We start from the raw sequence: 24,361 nt of genomic DNA, 5'->3' as shown, positions 1-24,361 counted from the left end.
GCCAGGCTGCTCTAGCAGGCCACCGCTCGCACTATTCCTTTTGTGCGCTTGTATGCGATATCAGCCGACCCAGAAGCGGGTCTGAGCAAGCACATGCTTCTCGCCCTGTGTAGCAGCCGGCGCCAGATACGCCTGGTATCTCGCTTGTCATTACAATTCATCGAGATGCAGCAGATCCCCAGATGGTGTAAATCAGCACAAGTCCACTGAAGTCTGCGGATTCACACCAGCCTAGGATCTGGCCCATAGATAGTAGAGTTGGAAAAGGCCAGTTAGGCCCTGGCTAGTCCTCCCCGCTCCACAAACGCAGGGCTGTTCCCTGCATGCTACTCAGAGGGACTGTCCAGTAGCTTGAGTCAGTTGAGCCAGGCTCTGAGACTTGGTGCCCTGCAGGGGGGTGGGAGGTGAGGGGGGTGTTATAGTGTAGATGCAACCAGGGCCCTCTAACACATCCTAGACTCAGGAATGTTTTCCTGATACTTATCCCACATTTTCCTTATTTCCTCCACTTAGCTGGGTGTGATTTATGGGCCTAAATTTTGAAACAAGCAGACTGCTTAGAAAGGTGATCCCCAAACTTTTCAGGGTCACACCCGCCTTATCCCTGTCCACCCCTCCCACTCCGGCTGGGAGTGGGGCCGCAACTCCTGGGCCAGAGGCCCCTCTGCACCGCCGAAAGTTCCTCCACTCCCCCCTAGAGGGGTGCGTCCCCAGTTTGGGGACCTCTGGCTTAGAATTACAGGTTCCAGCTCAAGCAAAGCTAACTTAACCCTTCGTCTTCTAGAGAGCACTACGATGACGGGTGTCTTTCAGCTGAAACCTTAAGAACCGGGATCCTGTTTGGTCAGTGGGCCATTACCTCTGTTCCAGTAATTACTGCCAGGCACCGTGCTTTGAAGAAGCTACACTCAAGAGACCCAGTGCTTACATACTACTGTGATGGGCATTATAGGAAAGCTATACGCAGAGCTATTAGTCATAAAGATCCTCGAGCCAGGATTTATCTCAATATCCTACCGCTAAATTTTCACGTCACCTCCCTGTTGTTAATCATGATGGGTGCTGTAGAGGGCCATCGCCACCCATTTCAGCAGGGTTAGATGCAGTTGTAAAATACTCTGGCAGCTATTATTATTACTGCTGCTGCTAATTAAACCCCACTCTTCCTTAGCACTTGCACCATCCAAATTACTTAAAGACTTCCATTAGTCATCCACTAATCTTCTTATTGTTTAAAAGTGCCCTAAGACCAAAGTTTTGCCCTTGTTCACCATTAACAGGTATTCGTCACATAGCTCATGATTACAGAGAGTTCCATCTCTTCTGAGAACCATTCCATCTCTTCTGAGTGACCTTTCCAGCTGCTCCTGTGTTTACTTTTCTCCAGGTCATTAAAGCCAGAGTCCACTCATTCTGTATTGGCTGTGATGTCTGGGCTTTATGATGACTCCATCCATTCACAGAGGAAGCTCAATCACCTGACCTGAGTGGTTAAAGCTGGGAGAGGGGGGTTACTCAAGTTACTTCCATTCCTTTTCAGGAGTTCAGACTAAACTCTTGCCAAAAGCCAGGAAAAACACAACATTCTTTTTAAAAAGCTCAACCAATCCTGTGCTCGTCAGTATAATGCAAACCAGTAGAGTTTCTCACATTTGCAGGGCTGAGTACAGCCGTGTTTTATTGAGGTGTCAGGCTGTGTACTCTTGGCACTGTAGGGCTGATCACAAGTACTAGGGCCGTATGCATTATGCTGCAGTTATAGGGTTGGCTCATGAGTTCTGAGCTGCATTATCACAGGGACATTTTTCAAGCGTGTTGGGTGGAACACACTGGTGTGTTAAGGCAGGTGCTGTGACCTAGTGTCCAGAGCACCAGACTGGGACTCAGGAGAGCTGGGTTCTATTCCCATCTCTGCCACTGGTCTGCAGGGTGATCTTGGGCCAGTCACATTCCCTCTGTGTTCCTCAGCTTCGCCAGCGATACAACGGGGATAATGATACTGCCCTTTTGTTGTACAGCGCTTTGAGATCCCCTGATGCAAAGCTCTAAAAGCATGTATTACTACAGGGTCACTTCAGACATCTGTGCTATTGGCGTTAGGCCAACTTCTGACCAGGAATGTGCATATGCTACCCCCTCTGAAATCAGACAGAGCCCTGTGGGAGTGTAGCCTGGGGGGAGGATATTTCCCCCTGGTTTCTAGTTTGGTTTGAAAGTCCCAAGGACAGACTGAGAGGGGAAAACTACCTTGGTCCTACATTCCGAAAAGTTCAGATGAGAAGCAGCCCTGACTCCTGAACACTGAGGTGGGACTGGCTCAAAGACACAGACCCCGAAACAATGCTCGGGGGAAAACAAGACTATTTCTGTTGCTGCCACTTCTGCCCAGTGCAGCTGGCTGAAGGCAGAAGCTCCTCCAGTCAGGCCTCGCCAGCACTCACATCTTGTCATCGTCAGTTCAGTTCATCTAATTAATCTGGGCTACTTACTGCAATCTGTTCAAGTCGGATACAAAGTTGGAGGCTGAGCTGTTTGATCTCCCCACCTGGCAGTTTACAGCTTTGCATCTCACAACCCATGACATATATTCAACACCTGGCAGACAATAAACCAACACACCACGCTTGGCCTGGCACTGCCCAGTACAGGGGGGACAGATGCCATTGGGATGAGCTCCGAGCAGCCCACTGTGGAACCTCACCTGCAAAGTCACAGTGCTAGAGAAATGCCAGCAAATGGCAAAATGACCTTGACTGTGCTACATTTGTTTATTTTTATCTCCCATTCAGTTTCAGATAAATAGTTAATCCAGAGGTGAAGGGCACAGAAAACCACCCAGGCCTTGAAGATTAGGGGAACAACAGCAAGATAAAAATTATAGATTTTTTAAAAAGATTTCACTCCCTAGCGTTATTAAAAATGTGCCTGATTTGTAGAGATGTTGGGGAGCCACACCTTGAACACAGTTGACTTCAGCTGCAGAGTCATGGGCATAGGCGCCTACTCTGTGGGTGCTCTGGGGCTCAAGCACACACAGAAAAAAAACAGGGGGTGCTCAGCACCCACCAGCCACATCCGTTCGGCAGGGCCTCTGATCAGCTATCCAGTGGCTGGCGGGAGGCGCTCGGGCAAAGGCGGAAAGCAGAGGATGGGGGGGTGCAGGCAGGGGATGGAGCAGGGGAGGAGCACCCACTGGGAAAAATAGAAGTCAGTGCCTGTGGTTGTCCGCCATTCTGAAAATCAGGCCCTGAATCAAAGTATATTTAATCTGAAACTATCTTTAGCCTGCGACTGATGCCGCTTTACTCTCTGCACTTGTTCCGCATGGAATGTGGAACTAGACTGGTAAGTTTCTCTTTCTGTTTCTAAACAATTTCACTTTCGGTTAAACTGCACTACCTCATTCAGAAGCACTCAGCTTTTGTGTTGGGTCTCCAGCAAACAAAGGGAAACTGAAATGAACAAGAAACCTTCTTTCAGCGCAATTTCATTTGTTAATCATTAATATTTTTTACTTCCATCAGGTTTTGTAAATCTCTCTTTTTCTCCTAAACCCAGAGCCTGAACTTGCAAATACGTGCTACCATGCAGTGTTGCTTACCATGGCTTCAGTGATCCGAGGCACAGAGAAGCACAGTTCAAGCTGGATCCATCGTATCGATTTTAGGATCAATTGAAGGATCCATCGTATCGATTTTAGGTCTAAAGCACTTAACAGTAGCCTTTTAAAATCATATGATTTGGGTACAGCAAATACAAATGAACTTATTAGCATCTAAACAGCATTTTACACTGCTTTATCTTTCTTAATGAAAATATTTGCATATATAAAACCCAGGGTTTTACAGGCAGCAGCTGAACTTGGAGATTGTTCCATGAAACTCAATGTATTTCCACCTCTCCTTTGTTCCTTAAAAAAATACAAAAATCTTTAAAAACCAAAATAAATAAGTAAAAGGAAATGTATGAGTTATCCTATTTGACACTTCTGATGGTTCCATTACAAAAGATAATCATTTGCTCCACTCATCAGTTGCTATATATGGAGAACAATGCCTTTTCATCAGAAATGAAAAGCAATCCATCAGTTATTCCCCATGACATTTGTGCTGGGACTATGATGCTTACATTCTCCAAGACTCACTTCTGATCTTTTTCATTATTATGTTTTTAATGAAACCATCTTCTAAAGGGAAATAAAAAGTGAGGAGTTTATTTGACTGTAAGCATCTTATCCATGCAGGCCCACACACCACAAAGCCAGCACTAGCAGATACAGCTAATTTCTTCCAATTGCCTGTCTGCATCATAGCCAGATAGACCGCTTGTGCCTTTTATGGGTGTAAAGGACACCCCCCTCCTTATATGAATTCTGAAGTTCTTCCCTTCAAATGGAAGGAGAAGATTCAGGTCTATTAAGTTTGTTATTTTCAACATTATTTTCACAGCTATAACAGGGAGATTCTGGTTGCCACATCCCCTGCTTTCCTCATACTAAAACTCTATATCACACAAGCTTTTGTGATATTCAGTAGATTTGTTGCATTTTTGTGCCTTATAATCTGGACAGTGTACGCAGAGACATTAAAAGGAGATTATAAAGCATTAAGAAACATTTAAGCCAAAGTGCTTGATTGGATAAATACACTTAGCTCTCTAATTTTGCCTTCTGGATTCAGTTCCCGGGTTTACAGGCCAGGGTCTGACACAGCCGCTCTTCACTCCAGCCAGCAGCAATCCCCTCTTCCTCCCTTTCCACATCTACCTACTGACAAAACTCATTTTCCACTGACAGTTCAATGTCTTACTGACAACACCCAGAGCACTTCTACATCTATCCAAGTTCCATTGTAAAACCTGCCCCTTGGAAGCTGCATGGGTCTGACTTTTGGATCCAGACAGGCTTATCTGCAGTCATACATGTCAGTTTTTACAGAAACCACATTTCCACCATCGCACAAAAGGCCGTAAATCCTGATTAAAAAATGCCCACAGAGCCCAGAAACACACACGGGCAAAGGAAACCTATTTTTATAAATCACCTTGCTATTTTTCACTGACATCTCCATTTTTCTTTACTGACTTTCACTAACAGTCCATTCTTGATGGATGATTTTCCTACTGATCAAGGTAGCCTGGGAGATGAGCGCTGTATAATATTCAAAGGAGGATTGAGCGAGTGTTGTTCAGAGCCCAGGCATTTGCTTTGGAATAGTGATTTCAGTTTTCAAGGCTGAATGCCACTACTCCATGCCCCCCAATCAGAAAATACAGTGGTAGATTTCACAGTGCAAGAACGCTGGTGTCTTTCAGTAGCCTGCAGGCATCATTTCGGCAACCCCCCCTGCAAGTCCAGGGGCAACTACTTTCTACACTGGAGCTAAAAAAATATATTAAAACTTATGAAATGCAGAAACTGTTGAAAAGTCAAATCCTGGCACAGCCTTAAATGAAATTACTGTACATGCCTGTGAGGGGAACGTGGATAAGGACATAGTCATGCTTGCATGCAGGCCTTATCCATAATCCACACCTGCTGCTACCCTTGGAAAGTCTGACTAATGAACACAATTTATGGATAGGAGGCTGCAAGACACTGAAAAGGTTAGACTGCAGACCCAGAAGTGAGGCACAGATTGAGCAGGGTTCATAGATGACAGTCACATTATAAGACTAAATCACTGTACTTCAAAGTAAGGAAGGATAGGATAGCCCACCTTCAGTCCAAAGGATGCAGCCCTGCTGGGAACAGGTTGCCAGGGGCAAGGGAATGTGGTGGAGAAATGCATTCAAAAGAGGAGGAAAGGAAATCAGTGCTAAATGTTGTCGAAAAATTAATCATCGAGAAGGATCTCAAAGCCAGAGGGTTGAGGAGTTCTATTCAAATCTCTACGTAACAATACGGAAACGGCATCGGGATCTAGCAGATTAAGCAAGGACAGAGAGGAAATGTTGCACCCTTATCCCAGCTCTCTATAAACTGGGTCATGTCTCTTCACCCGTCTGTGCTTCCTTTTCCTCTTCTGAAAGAGGAGGGTCATGACCCTTCATATCACAGGATTAGTTGATGTTGCTGACATGTTTTAGAATTCCAAGTGCCCCTCCGAACTCGGTGTCATATTACAAGAGCTGAGAAGACTCACTTCCTAATCATTACAACACAGTTTTTTTCTTAACATGAGTCATGGGTCATGAGTTCAGCATGTAAGTGAGAAGGACCTTGTAAGAATCAGGGGCCACTGGCCCCTTGCCCAACTCTCTCCAAGGCAGAGACAAGTACACTGAAGACTTTGGATGCGTTCAGGAATGTGGTGAGAATGTGGAACCTGCAGCGTGTGTCGTGCGACAGAACCTTCCCTGTATCTGGTTGGAGACACTTTGATTAAAAAATAGTAATAAAAAAATAGAGCTGTGTAAATTTCAGCTGCCAACCATTGAGTCAGTGAGCTGCGGACTCTAGCCTCCTCTGGATTCAGTTCTGGCTACGTCATAATTGCTGCAGAGCTTCCACAGGGCATTGTTTTGCCTCTACTTCTCCAGAGGCCAATCCTGAGTCCATTGTATTAAGCTTACATGGGGACGGATCCCTGGGGGAAACGTGGGAGCTTTCCATTCTATTCCCTTCCTTGCTGGCTCCCCAGCTGTGGCCCAAGGCTCCTTTGTTAGGTTTGCAGGGGAAGGGTTAAAATCCCTTTGGGAAAAAAACCAACAAATTCTTTGTTCTATTTTTTGTTACACGTCCAAACCATTTTTATTCCACACAGGTTTTGACCCTGAGAACGAAGTTACCACAAAGGTGGGTGTTTTACTGTATGAAATTACTGAGGCCAACAAAGGAAGTAAGCAACAAACCACTTTCACTCCAGAGCTTGGATGTGAATTCCTTCCTCAGGAGGGAAGAGCCAGGGCACCAATCTCCATTTGAATATGAAGGGCCATATTCTGCTCTCTTACATGGGAGGAATCCCCAGGTAACCCTGCTGAAGGGATGTTCTGGATTTACACCAGCAGAGCTGAAATCAGAATCTGGCCCTCCACTGTATACTTAGCAGAGGGCCTTTGAAGTGCAGCATACCTTTCTATGCTGAGCAATAAGGTCAGATAAGACAGAAGGCAGGTGTTCAAAGGGCTGCAGCCTCTCCCGAGGCTGCACCCGCTCTGATTTTAGGCCAGGCTGGGGAGGTGTAGCTAGCAGAGTGCTCAGAGGATGCTGAAGTCCCCTCAGTCAGCTGTTAGCAGGGAGATTTACTCGGGCAATGCAAATGGTAAATCAGGATCCACTCCACTGGGGGAGGCAGCTGGCAGATTTGTAGGTTCAAGTGCCTTTAACAATCATCCTATTTTGCAGTGTGTGTTGCCAGGTTGCCCCAAGGCACCAGAGATGCCAGCAAGGAAGAGGCCACAGACGCCCACCCCCGTTTGCACTGCAGCATCTGCCTTGCTGCGTTCCTTGCAGACAGGCCCCTTGTGTTGTCCCACCACAACCGGGCTCTCTCCTGTGTAGGACAGGTCCAGAAGAGCTTTCCCAACACTGACAAGCCAGGACTAGGTGGAATAACGGCTTTTCAGGGGGCTCAAGACCAAACGGGGCACAGTTCCCCAAGCGTCAAGGTCTCTGAGACACTGGGGTCCAGTTACAGACAAACTCGTCCCTTCACATCAGATCCACTCAGTCTGTTCTTCAGACCCCATTTCCCCCCGCCCCCGAAAGCACCCTTCCCCATTACACACGCCCCTCACTCCCTGCCCAGGGGTTAAAGCAGCACATGGGTTGAAGAAAGGAAAGGTCCCACTAGAAACACACAGGCGCCCAAAAGGAGGGGAGCCCTGCATACACGAAAGCCAGCTGGAAGGTGGGGCAGTGAGAGCAGATGGCAGAGAAAGCTCACAGGGGGCATCTCTCCCTGCCCTTACGCCCTTTGCTGAAGTAGCCGATGCAACTAGCGGGGCAGGCAGTGCACCAGCAGGCGAAGCATGGACAGGAAGCCAGCGGGAAGAGCCTTTGTTACTGACGGTGGCTTGGGGCGGGCAGTCTCGCTGGTGGGCCCAGGCTGGCCATGGTCTAAGCAATCGCCCCTCGAATGTCAGCATGACTCACCTCCCTCCTGCAGCGCGGGGCTGGTTAGTTGTGTGTTGACCCTCCCATCCTCACAACCCAGCAGGCAGGGACTGCAGGGCTTTCCATACCACTTCAGTGGATCGGAAATAAAAACAGCAGGTGAGTTGCCAAACATACATGCCACTGCGCCATAAACACCACGAAGCAAAGTCCAGCCCGCCCACAACTGGAGTCAGAACCGCCTTCGCCTGCCAGCACAAACAAGAGCTCAAAGCCACCATCCAGCGCTGCCCCACCCAGAGGGAAACTCAAGGGTGAAACTGGCCTAATCTCCCGGTGGCAGGAGCCAGGAATCAGAGCCGACTCTGAAGCTGTGCCCCTAGCATGCCAACGTGGCTCCATAAACCTGTGGGAGCACAGTCTGAAGAGTGTGTTGTGTGGGCACATGCCGCGCTGGCCCCTCTGAACAGGCAGAGCGGGGCAGGCGTTAGCCGTCTATCCGGTCTACACCTACAGGGACCCAGCAAAGCGAGGTTCCTCCCCAGGGCGAGCAGGGCTCACAGAACACTGAAGGCCCATCGGGAGCACCCTGACCAGCCAACACTCCATGAGTTTAGTGCTGATGGTAAGGGCTGGACTGTCAGACCTAGAGGCTAGCAGGCTCTCTTTAGCCACAGCTCGGCCTGCCAATGAGCCCTCCTGACCTCCACCACTGACGGGGGAAAGCAGCACCCCCTCCATTCCAGCTTGGGATGCTGCTGGAGCTGCTAACCAGGTTGACAGAAGTAATGGAGGTTTTATGGTGTGAGCCTCTAGAAATGGCCTGGGATCAGGTCATTGATACAAGCCCCGAAGGAGCTCTCAGGGGCACCCGACGTGCTGTCACGCTCAGCCTGTGCAGGGTTCAAACTGGTGACCTGGAGGGGAAAGGCTCCATTGCCAGTTATCAATCCCCTGAGCCACCCAGCTCCCCATGGTACTGTCTGTGCTCTACTGGTGGCTACTGGGCTTCATTCTCCAGACTCCTTCCATTGTTGCTAGCTTTGAAAAGAAACACACAGAAAGGAAAGGTCTCTCCGGACGCCTCACATGGGAGCCTGACTCACTCCAGTCCCCGGCGGGATGGCAGAGCTCATGCCTCTGCTCTCAGAACTCTCTCCGTTAGGAAATCATCACCTCCTCCGTGGGAATTACATGAAAGAATCCTGAGTAACTTACTACTTCCTGTGGCTGAGTCAGTGCATAACCTCGGCTCACATCTCATTTACACAGCAGGAGGAGGACCAATCGCGTCCCACAGGGATGAAGGCAGTTAGAGAGGGGAGGAGCAGTCACGGTATCATTACCCTGCAAGCGTCATAATAATAAAAACCAGCAACTGAGAAAAAGGGTTATGGCTGATTAGCATCTTCAGGCAGCGGAGAAGGTGACAATTTATGGGGATTTGAACTGCTGATGATTTGGGACAGCACAAGGACACTGAAATCAATCCTGCCCCAGTGCAGTGCAATGGAGAAGACGCCCTGCTCCGGTCCAGCCCACGTGATTCTGCTAAAAAAACCCAACAGTTGCCATGCAGCATATATAGAACTTCAGAGGATCTGCCAAGTGCCTTCTCTCGGAAGGGCCCACAACGAGCAAGTCCATGTTTTACAAATGAGCGGATGCTAATGCAGGTTTTTGTTTTGTTTTCTAAATGAGCTTAGAGCTGGTGAAAAGCGTTAACACCAGCCCTCGGGAGAGCAACAGCTTCTGTTTCTGCCCAGAACAGGTACAAGGCAGGCAGCAGAGCAAGCTTCCCCGGCACTGCACTGCCAATCAGATGGGGCGAGATCATCTGGGCCAGCCTCCTGGTCCAATTCAGTCCCTGGCCTCTCCGTGACCGTTAGCCGGCGTGCTAGCTGAGGCTTCCAGCAATGGCTTTAACACTGCAGACACATACACTGGTCACGGAGCATCCAGGGCACCTGAGATCTGACGTAGCCGGGGAGACGCTGCACCCCTATTCCCAACCCCCTAAGCAGTGTACTCTCCAGGGTGGAGCACATTCTGCTAAGCACACACATCCCTGCTGATGTTTAATTAACAATCAGCAAAGCGATTGGGAAAGATGATTCATTTCACTCCCCATCTGTTTTTGTCAATAATGAACAAGGTTCTCCTCTTATCAAAAGGAAAACAGACCAGTACAGAAATTCACAGAGGGGCCCCCAACTCCAAGTGTCTGCATACGACCTAGCGTTTGGATCCTGCTTGGAGAGAGCACTCTAATAAAACTCAGGCTGCTGACTGAGATGGGGAAAAGGCTTGGTGTTAAAACTGGTTCCAAACCACATCACTCAGAACATGCCAAATAAAAAGAGGTGTCTGTGCTCGGGCCGATACCCACGGCTCACCACACCAGCCCTGCCCTGAGTTTATAGGGGCTACTGCCTGCAGCTCTGGTGGAAGTCAGTATTTTGTTTCACAGGAGGTTGGACAAATAGTTGCTCCTGTTCTGAGCCTGCTGGTTCTCAGTCACTCTTCCACGCCCGTCCCTGTTTCATTCTGAATTTTAAACAAACTCAAAAACTCAACGAAATGACGGGGTTTTGCATCAAATCCCAATGAAACCACAGCACATTTCTGGACACAGCACTGCTGGCGAGGTTTACAAAACGTAGCAATCCGGACCTGGGTTTATAGTGAAACTCAAAGGTGGTGAATTTCAGGTGCATTTTAACCAAAATGTTAGCAATGCTCTGTGGAGGCTTTGGGAACCCCACAGCCCTTGATATACACACACAGACAAATCTCAGACACAAGAGCAAATTACTTCAGTGTTAAATGCTAGTGTCAAGACCAAAGAAAGTAATGAGAGGAAACTGCAAGGTTGAGGATGCAGGCTCCAATGTACAGGGGAGCCAGGACTTCTGAGGTCTATTTTCAGCTCTGCCATTGACTTGCTCTGTGACCCCGACTAATCACTAACCTTTATCTGCCTCAGTTTCCCCACTGGGTAAAATGGGTCTAATTTCACAGGCCTATCTCACAGGAGGGCTGTGAGAAGGAATGAATGCTTGGAAAGTGCTCTGATGCCTCTGGACAAGAGGTACTTTATATATGTGGTCAAACTAGTCCTGGCCTATCTTTAACACCATGCCTCACTTCCAGCTTGAAAGAGAAAAAAAAGCTTTAACGCCTTTGATTGCAGAGCTGTGCAAGTAGCTTCATCACAGCTATGCAATCCAGTGAGATCCAGAGTGGAACCTGAAAGCCATTTTAGTTGTGCACCGTAAAGGCTTCCACAATGCAATTTAATAAGCCTCTCGGAGAACTGAGAAGTGTGCCGCACGCAGCATTTCCGACTCCCTGGCTCTTTTATTTAAGACAGGGTTTTTATTCTCTCCTCACTCCATGACAGTTTCAAGATTTTGGGCATCATAACTGCAGCCCAGCCTGTCAAGCTAAACATCACCAGAGACTGTGTACGTGGTAAGGGAGAAAGATAAAAATAGCTATTAGCTCTGCTTTTAGAATATTAAACAAACAAAATGGTCGCGCTCCAGTAAAGAGTCTCCTCTCTCTCACACCTGCTTTATACTGGTGCAGTACCCGTCACATCAAGGGAGTCTGAGTTACCCCGACTGAGGGCCAGATCCTGCAAACACGGAAGCCTGTGAGCTACTTTACTCCCATGAGTAATCCCATTATTCCCAGAGGACTACATACATGCCTAAGAGTTTCCAGATTGGGCCCTTATGTTGGTGCCAGGGGAGCAGAATCGCACCCATTTAATTCACAGTTGTTTTCCTGTCATCCAGTGACCTTCCAGATTTGCAATACAACAACCCTGGTTTGATTCAAATGAGATACAGACAAACTGTTTCTCAGAGAACAACCCAGCTTGCTAAAATCATTAAAAGCATCTTGGAAATGTTTGAACACTGGGCTCTCTGTTAATAAAAGGGAAGGTGTGCCAAGGCTGGGAGGACAAAGACGTGACCTAGCTGGGTATGTCTTGGCTAACAAGTGTCCCATGAATGTTGCTCTCTCCCTTCCCCTTGCGGCTCAGCTCTGCCCGCCTGCTTTATTCCTGCAGATATTTTAGTTGAAATTTACAAGGATTCCATTTCTCTCAGCACCTGGCATAAATTCTTAAGAATTTCAATAAGCTACCAGCCCACAGGGAGCAGAAGATGGGGGCAGGGCATGGATCAGTCACAATGCTGCAGCCAGAACTCTGAAGGGTGTCCTATTCAAAGAATATATGCACTACAAGAATGGCCTCCAAACACTGCAAAAATACTCACATCAACTGGAGTGTTTGGGCCCATTACTGTAGGATGCTGAAATACTCCCTCCACCCCCTTTGGAAAACATTATGGCACCTTAGGGCAACAGTTCACTGTACTGCAGGAACACCCCTATAAGCTGTCGTGCCTGGGATTTAGCACGGTAGGTACTTACAGACAGAACTGGGCACAATTTTTCAGCTCACACTTTTTTCCGGATGAAAACGCAGATTCGATGACATCAAAATGTTTCACGAATCCAAATCAAAATGTTTTTGTTGCAGCATTTTCAAAACAAAAACATTCAATTTTTTAGTTTGAAAACCCTTTTCACTTCAAAATTTCCTTAGTTTTAGTCTTAAAAATTTCTATTTTGACTATTTTAAAATGTTTTTGAAACTAAACATTTTGTTCAACACCAAATGATTTTTTCCTGACTCTTCAATTCATTAAATTTTTTGAAAATTTTAGTTTATGGTTCAACCTGAATTTTTTCCCCTCGTCTTACAATCCTCTATTCATCCAGCTCGACTTGCAGGATAATTTTTAAGGGATCAAAACAACAAAATGGAAATAAAATTTTAAAGGTAACTAAAACATTGGCCCTATCCATCTAGCCAATGTCCCTTTAAAGAAATCTACTGTATTCCACACGGTATTTACTTTGTCACACATTAGAAGTCGTTGAACATTCTTGTCAACCATAAACTATTTTCCTTAAACAAATGGTACATTGGCAATGGCTTGGGAAGACTGACATTTACTGCCCATGAGGAACAATGTGTCGAGTAAACTTGCAGCTCAGACCTCTCTTTACCATGGGAAGAGACCTCTGCTGTCATCAGATGAAAACATGAACATACTGCATAACCAAAGCGTTAGGAGAAAGCTATACGCTTCCACCAGAACTGACAGCAGACCCACGTAATTATATTGATGGTGATATTAAATATGTAATGATCATTCCCCAACTGCCGAGTAATGATCATCGTTCCAGCTGATCTGCGATTGGCAAACAGGCTGTGCATTTACATGGGGGGAAAAGAAAACAAAAATATTAAAGTATTGTTTGGGGTTTGAACCAGAAGAAATGTAAAGCCATCCAGTGCATTCAGTCCAACACAGTACAGCAGACTCAGAGCAGATTGTTGTACATCCCTCAGTCAAGTCTTACTCCCTTCCTACCCTGTGCTACTCACTTCTACTCGACCAAGTCTTTGAAAAACTCCCCACAAAACCCTAATTAAGAGATCAGCAGAATCATTTCTGACAAGTTTTGCTAGATCCGTACACAGAAGTAATCTTAACGCCCGCACAGAATCCTTAAGCATTTGTCAGGATGCCATGCTAGCATGGCACAGGAACACTAGAACAGCAGCAATCAAATTAGGAAAGTAGTGGTTGGATGACTTTCCAGGAAATGAGCAGATTCAACTGGCCAGTAGCGGCAAACCTATTCCTAGCAGTGGATTTGCACAGCTCCTTGTGAAACAAATCAATTAGATAACAGGCACGGACTGCTACCTAGTGAGACCCTGCCCATGATGTGTATTTCTCCACCTGGCTCTCCAGGCCAGAATACAGGCTTTCCCTGCTTAGGCAGGTGAGCCTAAAACAAAACGCTGGCAGCCTTGGCTTTGAGATATATATTAATGGCCTGTTTGCCGCCAGAGGGAAATAGTGTAGCAAATGATGCCTTAGGGCTTGCACAGCATGGATGCTGCTGCCCTGTGTGTTTTACAGGTATTGGTGGTATGGGCTAGTTTCAGTGCCTGGAGTAAGGTCTTCTGTGTAGGTCCAGGTTAATTGTGCCACGTACAGTGGGGGCTTTCTGTTGTGGATGGGACATTATGAATGCTGCAGCTGATCCCCTGACACATGCAGTGCCTTGCCTCTGGGGTGGGGCGGGCCACCATGGATTAGATGTGTCCCACTGGTACAGGCTCTGTGGCGCACTGTGCATGTCTGTGAACAGTTCTGCTCAGAACTGCGTTGTCCTCTGGATTCGCGAAACCATTGCAAGGACAAGCAAGAAACCACAAACCTACTGCTGTCACACTGCCCCTCAACAGCTTCCCCATGGAGCGTAGATGCATTTGGCAGAGGGTTTTACACAACATTCATCTGCCCGTAAAGAGGCTGAGTTCTAGTTGTGGCCACTGAACTTCTAGCTGAGGAGGCCTGGGTGGGACTTCCTTTTGGTAGGCAGCGGCAGGAGATGCTGCAGAGTGCCTCAGAGTCCCTTCCACCAGGAATCTGTCACTGCCACACGCAGACTCTGGTAGTCTAGGCAGTGCCAGGCAAAGTCTCCAAACACAGCCCCAGTCTCAGTACTGAGCACCAACCCTGGCATTGTCCTTCTGCTTTAAACATCTCAGAACATTCCACTGATGGATGAATCCATTAATGACATTCATCCCATGCTTGGGAGACTTTCCACTATACGTACAACCGCAGGGTCCCTATGACGCTCGCCACCTCACCTTGAGGCGCAGGGACATTATTAGCAAAGAGTTCTGCATTCCACACTCATTACCAGTAGAGCAGGGGGGAAAGTCCTTCTGATGCAGGCGGAAAGAAGAGAATTCCAAGACAGACTGATCTTTGAGCTGCCTCATCAGGTCCTAGATTATAACTGGGGGAATGGGGGGGGGGGGAGATTTTCCTTCAATTTCTCTACACTTTCTTACCATAAATCCTTCATTCTGAAGATAAGAACTAAATCATGCTTGAGGCAAGAAAAACTCACTTAATCAGAGATAGCTAAATTCAAAGTGCACCCAGGGTCAGTATTATTACTAACTTTTGCTTTGGAGGTAGAGCATTGAAGCATAATCCAGGCTTGCTGCAGGAATGACAGATAGCTGGTCTTGAGTGTGGCATGGATCTTTTTCAGCAGTAACTAGGTTTTAAGTTCTGCTTTCTCTTCCCTCATTTTTCAGCTTATTTTCTGCTGTTGACATGCAACCAAGGGCCATGCACAGTGAACAGTATTAGAACATCGTTCACAGTCAAATGACACTGAACATGCCATGTAACACCCTGAGGGCTGTCCTTACCAACTAAAGCAGAAATCAGACCCCAGTGAACCCATCCTGGGTTTTACACTGAGCCCAGTGCACTGCAGGGACAGGACCTCCAGAGTTCAGTGAGTGGTATGTGGCTACCAACCAGCGCAGGCATGATCACTGAACCAGACAGCAACGTCCACTGGATTTCTATCTAAGTGCCTTTGGTCAAAAGGGGTTCTAGTCACCTCAACAGAATGATCCAGTTGAAAACAAAGCTGAGTTAGAGCAGAAGGCAATGGCGATATGCCAATTACACAGGCAACTCTTTCGTAGGCCTTTAGTTTTTCATGTTTGCCATTGACTTCTGTGGGTGCAAAATCAATCAACTTGGGTAACCCTGCCATGCTGCTTTGTCATTATATTCACAACATCCCACATCATACATGAACTCCCCCATGCCCTCTCCCCGCCCACAGAAGCAAAATCTCAATCTTGCAAGAACAGATCCATTTCTGGAAGACATTGGAACGCCAAGGCGTGTCAGTAGGTCACAACTGACTCTCATACATCTTAACAAATTTATTTGGGCACCAGCTTTCATGGGCTAGAACCCACTTCGTTGTTTTTGCTGATACAGACTAACATGGCTACCACTCTGATACCTGTCGTAAGTCTTAGCATTCCTACCTGCAGCAGAGTGGCCCTCGGAAAGGGGTAAAATTCTTCCTTCCCTGCAAAACCATCACAGAGATTCTGTGCACTGACTTCTGGTTCCCCACTGATAAACCAGAGTACAAAAGTTGGAAGTGAGAGGTTAACGGCATGAGGTTTGAGAGCCTCAAGATCTAGTTCTAATCTTAGCCCTGCCACTGACTCACTGTGTGACTCAGAGCAAGTCACTTCATTTCCCTGTGCCTCAGTTTCTTCATCTGTAAAATATACACCTTCCACCCAGGGGAGCTGTGAGGCTAAATGAATTGATGTTTGTAAAGTGTGTTGAGAGCATGAAATGGAGGGTGCTAAAGAAGCACAGGATATTTATGATTATTGCAGGCACAGCAGCACCAGTGGGAAATGGCTTTTGCAAAGCAATTTCTGATCCACAGATATGAATCATCACTGCACGCCATGGCCAGCAATACCAGATCCCGCTGTATTATCTACATAGACAGAGGCATAATGTACAGAATACATTCCAAAATACAATATCAACAGCAAAAACCAGAATAAATACAACCAATGAGAAAGCAGCAACCACTAATCACACAGTTAAACAACAGGGGCTAGATGTTAGTGAATTCTTCTCATTTTCCAAATAGTCACACCCTACCAAGAGTGGCCACATCTCTCATACTAGCCTACAGTATCTCACATCATGGTTCGTTTCTTCCCGGTTTATAAATATTCATTTTTCCTCATTGATATTAACAATAACCCACCCCGTTAATGGAAATCTTTCTTGAGACTCGAGAACATGGAACACACTGTCACTGCCTCCCAGGAGAATGTCAGATTCAGCGGGGGCTCTGGCCCAGGTCCTCAAAGGTTCTGAGGTGCCTAATTCCCATTGATTTCAAAAGGGAATCTGAGGATCTGGGGCTGTTTCCCCTCTCTGGGTGCAAGGAGAGGAGAGACTTCACCCTCTCAACGCAGGCAGCAGATAAACAACTCTACACTCCACAATCCCAGCTGCCATCGCTGGATTTCAGCTCCTCCTAATGGAGAGCTCTGATAGGTGGGGTAGATGCTTCTCAGGGTACTGGAGGTATCTTGCTCTGCAAGGAGACAGTCAAATCTGCTGACTGATCTCAGGCTAGGATTCAGTTTAGTGCAGCACCTGGCAGCTAGGCCAGGGGAAGAGGCTTCCTTTTGGCTCAGCCGATAGATGTTACTGGATAGACTTGCTGCCGAGGACACAAGGATCCCAGTTTGGATTCAGCTACAGCAAGAAGCAGGACACGCCCAGAGCCAAATCCGATTTGTGCAGGTGAGGCATGGATAAAGTGGCCCAACAGCTGTTTTACGGGCCTGTTGGGAGATTGCCCTGAAACAAGGCATCCCTGACAGGGGAAGAAAGAGCATAGCCAGTTTTCTGGCACTCTTGCATAGGGCTCCAGATGCAGAAGCTGAGCCGGGGAGGGACGGGGTATGCTGGGGCCATTTAATACCCTGGCTATTCCTGGATGCCACCTACCAGTTGCATGTGGTGTACCTGTTAGGGCAGCCTTGAAGTTTCTCTAATTCAGTATGGGGCTGAACTAGGCCCCAGCAACTCCAACACAAACCCATCTTTGCACCTCCCTCTCAGTCCCTGAGCTCTGAAGGAATCAGCCCTGCTGTGCATCTGGCCTCAGGATGGGGGCTGTCACATGGCTGCATCTACTCCAGTGGCTGGCACCAGGGACCATCAACAGTTCCTCTAAGGATGCCTCCTAATCAAGACCTGGAATGGATTTTTCATCACAGAGTCCTTCTGCTAGCACTTTGCAGGGTACAATTGAGATTTACGGACCTGGGCTGGTGGATTGCTCCCTGATACCTACATAGCAAAGCCAGCATTTAGTTCCTTCATCCCCACCCCAAATATCTAATTTCAATTTAATTTCACAGTTGTAATGGATTTTTCAAAAATATTCAAGAACATATTTACTTTCCAACATCTTATTTCCTTTCACATTTGAAAAAACTTTCTATCTAATCCCCCAAGTCATCCTTCAGCCTGAATAATTTCAGGTTTTTAATCAATAGCTGTCAGACTTGTCAAATTACTTTAGGGAGCACAAAGCAATTTTTAAACATTCATAAACCCTCGTAGAGTAGTTAAGTGCACTGAATTTTAAAAGAAAGAAGAACTGAATAACACTGATCAAACAGGATTATATTCTGGCAAATTATAAATTAGCTTTTTATGAATCACATCAAAGCTACTTATCCAGTGTCAGGCGCCCACTGCCTGTAGGAAAGAAAGTCACCCACTCCACAGCAGGGAAAGGAACCCTTTCTTCTTCAGCTCAGGGGTAGGAGGCCGCACACTCTTCTGTTGTCCTTCAAGAAACATCATTTTCTAGCTAGCTATTGCAGGGTTCTCTAGAGCTACCATCACTCGGGTATGTAAGCACTTCCCAGGGAAAATGGGTCTGTATAGCAAGGTGAATGGAGTCATCCGTTTCCTGATTGCAGGAAGCTTTGCTTAGATGCCATGTATATTATATTATCACACCAAATATCTTAAATTTGTGTTTCTCATCAATCAGGTTGTGGTGGGAAAACTTGCAGCATCTCCTAGATGATTTAATTAATTTCAAGAAGGTACAGTCTAAATTACTTGCTGAAAAGGGTTTCGGCCCCTCTACACCACCAGTCCCATGTGACCCATTGCAGACAGCGACTGTCATGAACCTAGCATTCCAGTGTCCTGGTGTGGATGGTGCTGCAGGCATCCTCCACTCTGCTGCTGCACACCAGGCCTGGTGGTGGGGACACATCGTGCCCTGCACACACACACTAAACCGGCATCATGGGAGATGCAGTCTGTATCCACCACAGGGTGGAGCCTGCTCGGGACCGGCTCACCAACGGATGTACATGTGGCGCTGTCCTCAGCGTTCAGTTAATAACAACCCACACTAGCGGCAGCATAAAACTGGTGCAAAAAATATCGGCCTTCATTAAAATGTGAGGAACCCAACTGCACAGGGAGAGCGTCTCGCGTTTTCGTGACCAACGCTTATGGTTAAACCCAACAATACAGCTAGGGAGGTGGGACTGAACCTCTGAGGTTTGTCTGGGGACCCATGTGACACTAGAGGCCTCAGTCTAGTTCCAGGCGGACAAGCGTTCACACCACAGAAATCCAGCACCACAACTGACAGCCCCCAATTTCTTGGGCAGAGTGTGACCAGGCCGTGGGCAGCGAACTCACCTCTAAGCCAGCAGGTCAGGACCGAGTCACACTGAGGGGGCCAGAAGGGACGGGGGAGGGAGTGGTGCTGCTCCAGCTGTGCTGTACTTGTTCCGGGGTGGCGGCGGGCCAGCCGCCCCCAGCCTGGTCCAACACCCCTCACCAGCACGGAGTTCACACAATGTCCTGCTGCCCCGCCCCATCAGTCAACCTAGCAGCCTTCCTCATCTGAGGGATGTAGGTCAAGCAGGGGAAATCAGGGGAGCTTCGTGGCTCTGTCAGGAAGGGAAGAAACCCACCGGGAAAAAGCCCCACTCAGCTCACAAAGCAGAACGGAGGGTGCTCGGAGGAATGGAACATTTTTGGCCACGAGCACAGCAGTATGTCCAAATCTCCCTCCTTCCCTCTCCCTGCCCCCACTCCTCCCAGCTAAACCCTCAGCTTCCACATCCTCAGATCCACTAGCTGTTAGTCACGAAAACGTGAGATGCTCTCCCTGTGCAGTTGGGCTCCTCATATTTTAATTAAGGCCAACATTCTTTTTACCAGCCTGGGGATGAGCACAGCATGCCCGGCCATTTAGCCGGACTCGTGGGAGTGAGTTTAACTCCAGCTGCTGCAGGGGACCTATTGTGACCATGGCAGGAATTCCGTACCCTGGCGATTGGAGCTGGTACTGCCTTCTGGAAAGGAACCTCAGCCAGCAGGCGGCGTGCGGCTCAAATAACAATCAGCAGGCGGGGTGATCCTGCTGGAAAGATGTCTGAAAGACAAATGCTGCCAGTCAGTCTCAGTGATGGAGGTCAGCAAGCTGGGGGTTGGGACAGAGATGGATGCAGCTGTGGGAGGGAAGGCGGCAGGGGGGGGAGGGGGGAATATGCACTTTACTGCAGCTTCTGCTGAACGGTGAGCATCTCAGAGGCGTTATCCTGAAATATCCTGTGTGTTTTGTACTGAGATGAGCCTGATCCAGAACCCCACTGCTTGGAAATCCTTCTCTTGAATAACTATTTTATATTATTCTTATATTATTCTTTGCTTTTAATATTGCTTCCCTCGTCATTTTGGCCCAGAGCTGCAGTTGTTTGCACTTCCAGTATGCATCTCACTTCCATAAGTTATGTTTCCCATCCTGTAGACTGCTATCCAGTGTTCTCCTACTGTCAAGATCTGCTGCATATGTCCTTTGCCAAAGAGGTACAATTTTGAACAGCCAGCCTCTGAATAAGGAACAGTGACTCCTCCTTTAACCTTTACGTTATTTACTAATTTCCTGGAGGATTTTTTTTTCTGTTGGCTGAACTGGTGCGGTATTGACAGCAATGGGAAAGGGATGTGTCTTACGAAGCCATGTTTCGATATCCTGACAGGCCACAATTGCCAGACACTTGCACAGTTTCAAATCCCCTGGACAGGATATTCCTCCTTACACAGATTTTTGATGTTCAAGTGACCTAGTTTTTGACAGTTGTTCCAAATATTTAAGCCCTGGTTCTGGAGCCTGAATGTGTTCAGAGCTTGGGAAATCTTGTTCCCAGAACCCAGCCTGCCAATATCTGTCCAAATCACTTCCTTCGCCTTCAACCAGGATTTATGAGTAGGTCTGGAAATAATTTAACACAGTTCAGGCCAGGAAAGGCAAAGAGAGAGAGAGCGCCGATAAGCGAGTCAAATTCAGTAGGAAATCCAGTATTGTCTGACCTGACTTACGGTAACTGCAATTGTTTGTGGCACAAGTTGAAGAAGCAAAATGTTCCCGAATGAGGAAATTTTAGAAAATTAGAGATATTTTCAGGGTTCAGCCTGTTTTCTCTTAGCTATGAGCTCAGCAGGGCTGTCAAACTAGTTGTTACTTCATAGACTTTTCCCTAGAGATCTGTTATTTCTCTTTACTTTTCCTACTCCCAAACAACCTTTGTATTATTATTTTTTGTTCTCCGATATTCATTGATAGCTGTGAAATCAAATATCCTCACCATACCAGGCAAATGCACAGAAACCAGCAAGAACTTACAGGCAATTGCATACACTGTATGATCTAACCCAGAATAACACAATTCCAGGAACTAAAAAAAAAACTAGAAGTAAAGAACATGAATAGGACATTAATCGGATCAGTTCAGCGTAAGTGGCAAATCTGACATTTCCATTCATCTTAAATCATTAACCCTGTGAATTACACATACTTGTGGGAGGGGGGAGAGGAATGATAAAAATTCACAGATTTCATTACTTCACCATAATAAAAATAATAATAAAAATCAGATTGCTTTTTGTCATGCAATAATCTTTCCTGGGATTTGTTAAACTAAATTTAATTAAGGGGCTGTTTCATTAAATGAAAAATTAAATGAAAGACAAGAGGCCCTGAGTTTTGAGAAAAAAAGAGAGTCAGGAAAAGCAGAGATTTAAAGGATGTCAAAGATGGTTAAAGAAAACGCATTGACAGAAGCGAGGAGCTGCTATTTCTCCTCATGTTCACAAAGAACAGCATGCTTGCAGCCTCCCCTTGTAACACACACACACACACACACACACTTAAGATGGAAGAACTTACCATAGTTCAACCCTTCCTTGCCCACTTTCCAGAACCAGGAAGAACTATTTAATGTAAACTCCCAAATCCACTGCAGGAAGTGCAGAGATCACCCTGTTCCTCTCTTTTCCTCCTTGTATGGTCTGAACAGCTACGATCTGTAAGCTGACTGTTGGCCCCAAGCCTTAGCCCCCTCTGGTCTCCGTAAACCATTCCAGTGCAGTCCACTGGGAACAATCATCACTAGTTAAACAAAGGCTATATTCTAACTCTATGTAATGTGCTTTTAAAGGGACAGTGCTCCAACTCCCAGCTATTCCAAATTTAAAGGCACAGAGCTTCTTTTTAAGCTCACAGACAGTAGAAGAAATTTAAATACACTTATTTTCAAACTTTAAATATAATTTTTAAAAAAATTAACAGTGCCCCTAAATCCAGAGATTATAATGGAGGAATTAACAGCGGTTTTTCTAGCCCCTGTGTTGTTGGGCCCAATCCTGCCTTTCTGGAGAACCCCAAGCTCATATGTGTTTCAGAACTAGTTTAGGGCATGTCCTGAATGCAGCATCAGGCCTGTGGTGTTCAAATAAAATGACAATACTTTTATTTGAAACAAACACACATTTGGCATTTCTCTATTACCTCTGTCTGAGGCCCTAGACGGGCTTTATTAACAGTGGCCTTTTTATTCTGAATTTGTAAAGCAGCTGGCACAAACGGGCTGAGCCTCTAGGCCCTAGGGCAATTCAGAAAAATAACCAATAAATCAATAATAATTTGTTACTAAAGGGATGCTGTCAGCTGGAAATCTAGTTCATTAAAACCCCTGAGTCAGAAGTAGTTGGGGGCAGGTGTGGGGACTCAGACTCTCTACCCACATTCTTATCCCTCCAGTTGCTATGCGAAATACTCACACAAACAGCGACACCGGGGAAAGAGAAATAAAGTTGACTACACACAAAGTGCTGTCAAATGCCCAGAGGCAAACAAACTAAAATCATCAGGTCACAGGGATCATAAAAAGTCAGATATGATTTTTAAGTTGTATCCCTGTAACTGTCACACCACATCAGATTGGTATATTTCTTATTTTATGGATGGTGAAACTGAGGCACAAAGAAGTCAATTGCTCAGGGTCATACAGAAAGACAATGACAGATATGGGAACAGAACCGAGGCGTTTTGGCTGCTGGCCCACTGCTTTAACCATTAGATAACTTTGCCTCCATTAAACTTCTGCTCTCACACTGTGCAGTGGAGTGGGGCTCATTTCAAGGCCTCTGCAATGACAATCAGGGGCATGAGCAGGCTCTGGTATTTGTGTTTCAACTACTTATGCTTATCTGTGTTTGTGAATGCTCTGTCAATGCCTCAGGGAGCTGTTTACTGGGCTGAAATAACTGGGGTCTGGTAGTTCAGTTCCTGTATGACGAATAAAAGCGAGCAGAGCAAATCTTGTGGTATTTTGATCCCAGATGGGAAAAAGAAAAAACAATCATAAAACACAAAAACAAAGGCACAAATCTGGGGGCTTATTTGGATTCCTGTTAATCCAAACTCTATTTCAAGCACATTCTCCCAACACCTGCCATCCCTGTATTTTTCTTTTAAATCAATTGATGCAGTCTGCAAATTCGTTTGCATTCATTCTGGAAGGGATGGGTATCTATTTTCCTACTATGATAACAATAAAATATGCCCTGAATCTATGTCACTCTCTTAATAATGAGTCTGAATACACTTACTGTCATGGTCGCATTGCCAAATATTCCTAGCAGCCATTTCATCTCTGTCTGCCAGTCCAGGCCTTCTACCAGAACCCAGCTGTGGGACTAGAAATAAATGGGCTCCCCACCCAGTAGAGCTTCTCTGAACATTGGTGTTAATGGGCACAGATGTCCTCTGCTTTAACACACGTAAGTGCTTTCCACAGCTGAGTAACTCCAGTTACCACTGCCTAGTCTCATAACCGTAGCAGTAAATAAACCAGAAGAATTGGCCCTTTGCCTTCTTAAAATTATGTGCTTTATGTAATCTTTAAAAGGATGCAACCAGCTTAGGCGCCAAAATACAATTGGCAGCACTTGGCAGATAAATAGGGACACTCCTTTGAACTCCACAGAAATGCCATCGTCTACAGAGAACTTTCTGGGAGGACAGAATGATGGAAAATGCCAAATAATCTGCTAAAATATTGAGATTGTCCCTTTTAAATAAGAACATTTGGCAAGGATGCAGCTATGCCTTCTCCACAGCATTGCACTGGTGAGGAACCAAACATCTACTAACAGCAGAACAAGAAGGAATCAGCTTAATCTGCAGCAAAGGAGATTTCAGTTAGATATTAGGAAAAGGTTTCTAACTCTACGGGTAGTTAACTTCTGGAACAGGTTATCAAGGGAGGTTGTGGAATCCCGGTCACCACTGGAGGTTTTTAAGAACAGGTTGGACAAACACCGGTCAGGAATGGTCTCTACATAATACTTGGTCCTGCCTCAATGCAGGGGGATGGACTAGATGACCTCTCGAGGTCACCTCTAGCCCAGCATTTCTAGGATTCTTCACACTGTAAGTCTTATA

The 24,361-nt window shown here is 46.5% G+C and overlaps 1 protein-coding gene across 14 annotated transcripts in view; it reads right to left on the bottom strand.

Moving 5' to 3' along the window:
- The window catches only part of DAB2IP (DAB2 interacting protein), a 275,146-nt gene that overhangs the window by 96,528 nt on the left and 154,257 nt on the right, over positions 1–24,361 (bottom strand). The window contains exon 1 of one of the 14 annotated variants that reach the window (XM_073314879.2): positions 21,803–22,008. The exons of the other annotated variants lie outside the window; for them this stretch is intronic. The gene's annotated coding sequence lies outside the window, so the exon portion shown is untranslated. Of the gene's footprint in view, positions 1–21,802; positions 22,009–24,361 lie in introns of those variants that run through there. 14 annotated transcript variants of the gene reach the window in all.

This window comes from Lepidochelys kempii, chromosome 16 (assembly GCF_965140285.1).
Source record: "Lepidochelys kempii isolate rLepKem1 chromosome 16, rLepKem1.hap1, whole genome shotgun sequence".
Classification (NCBI taxonomy): domain Eukaryota; kingdom Metazoa; phylum Chordata; order Testudines; family Cheloniidae; genus Lepidochelys; species Lepidochelys kempii.
This window is presented reverse-complemented; position numbering and strand designations above follow the sequence as displayed.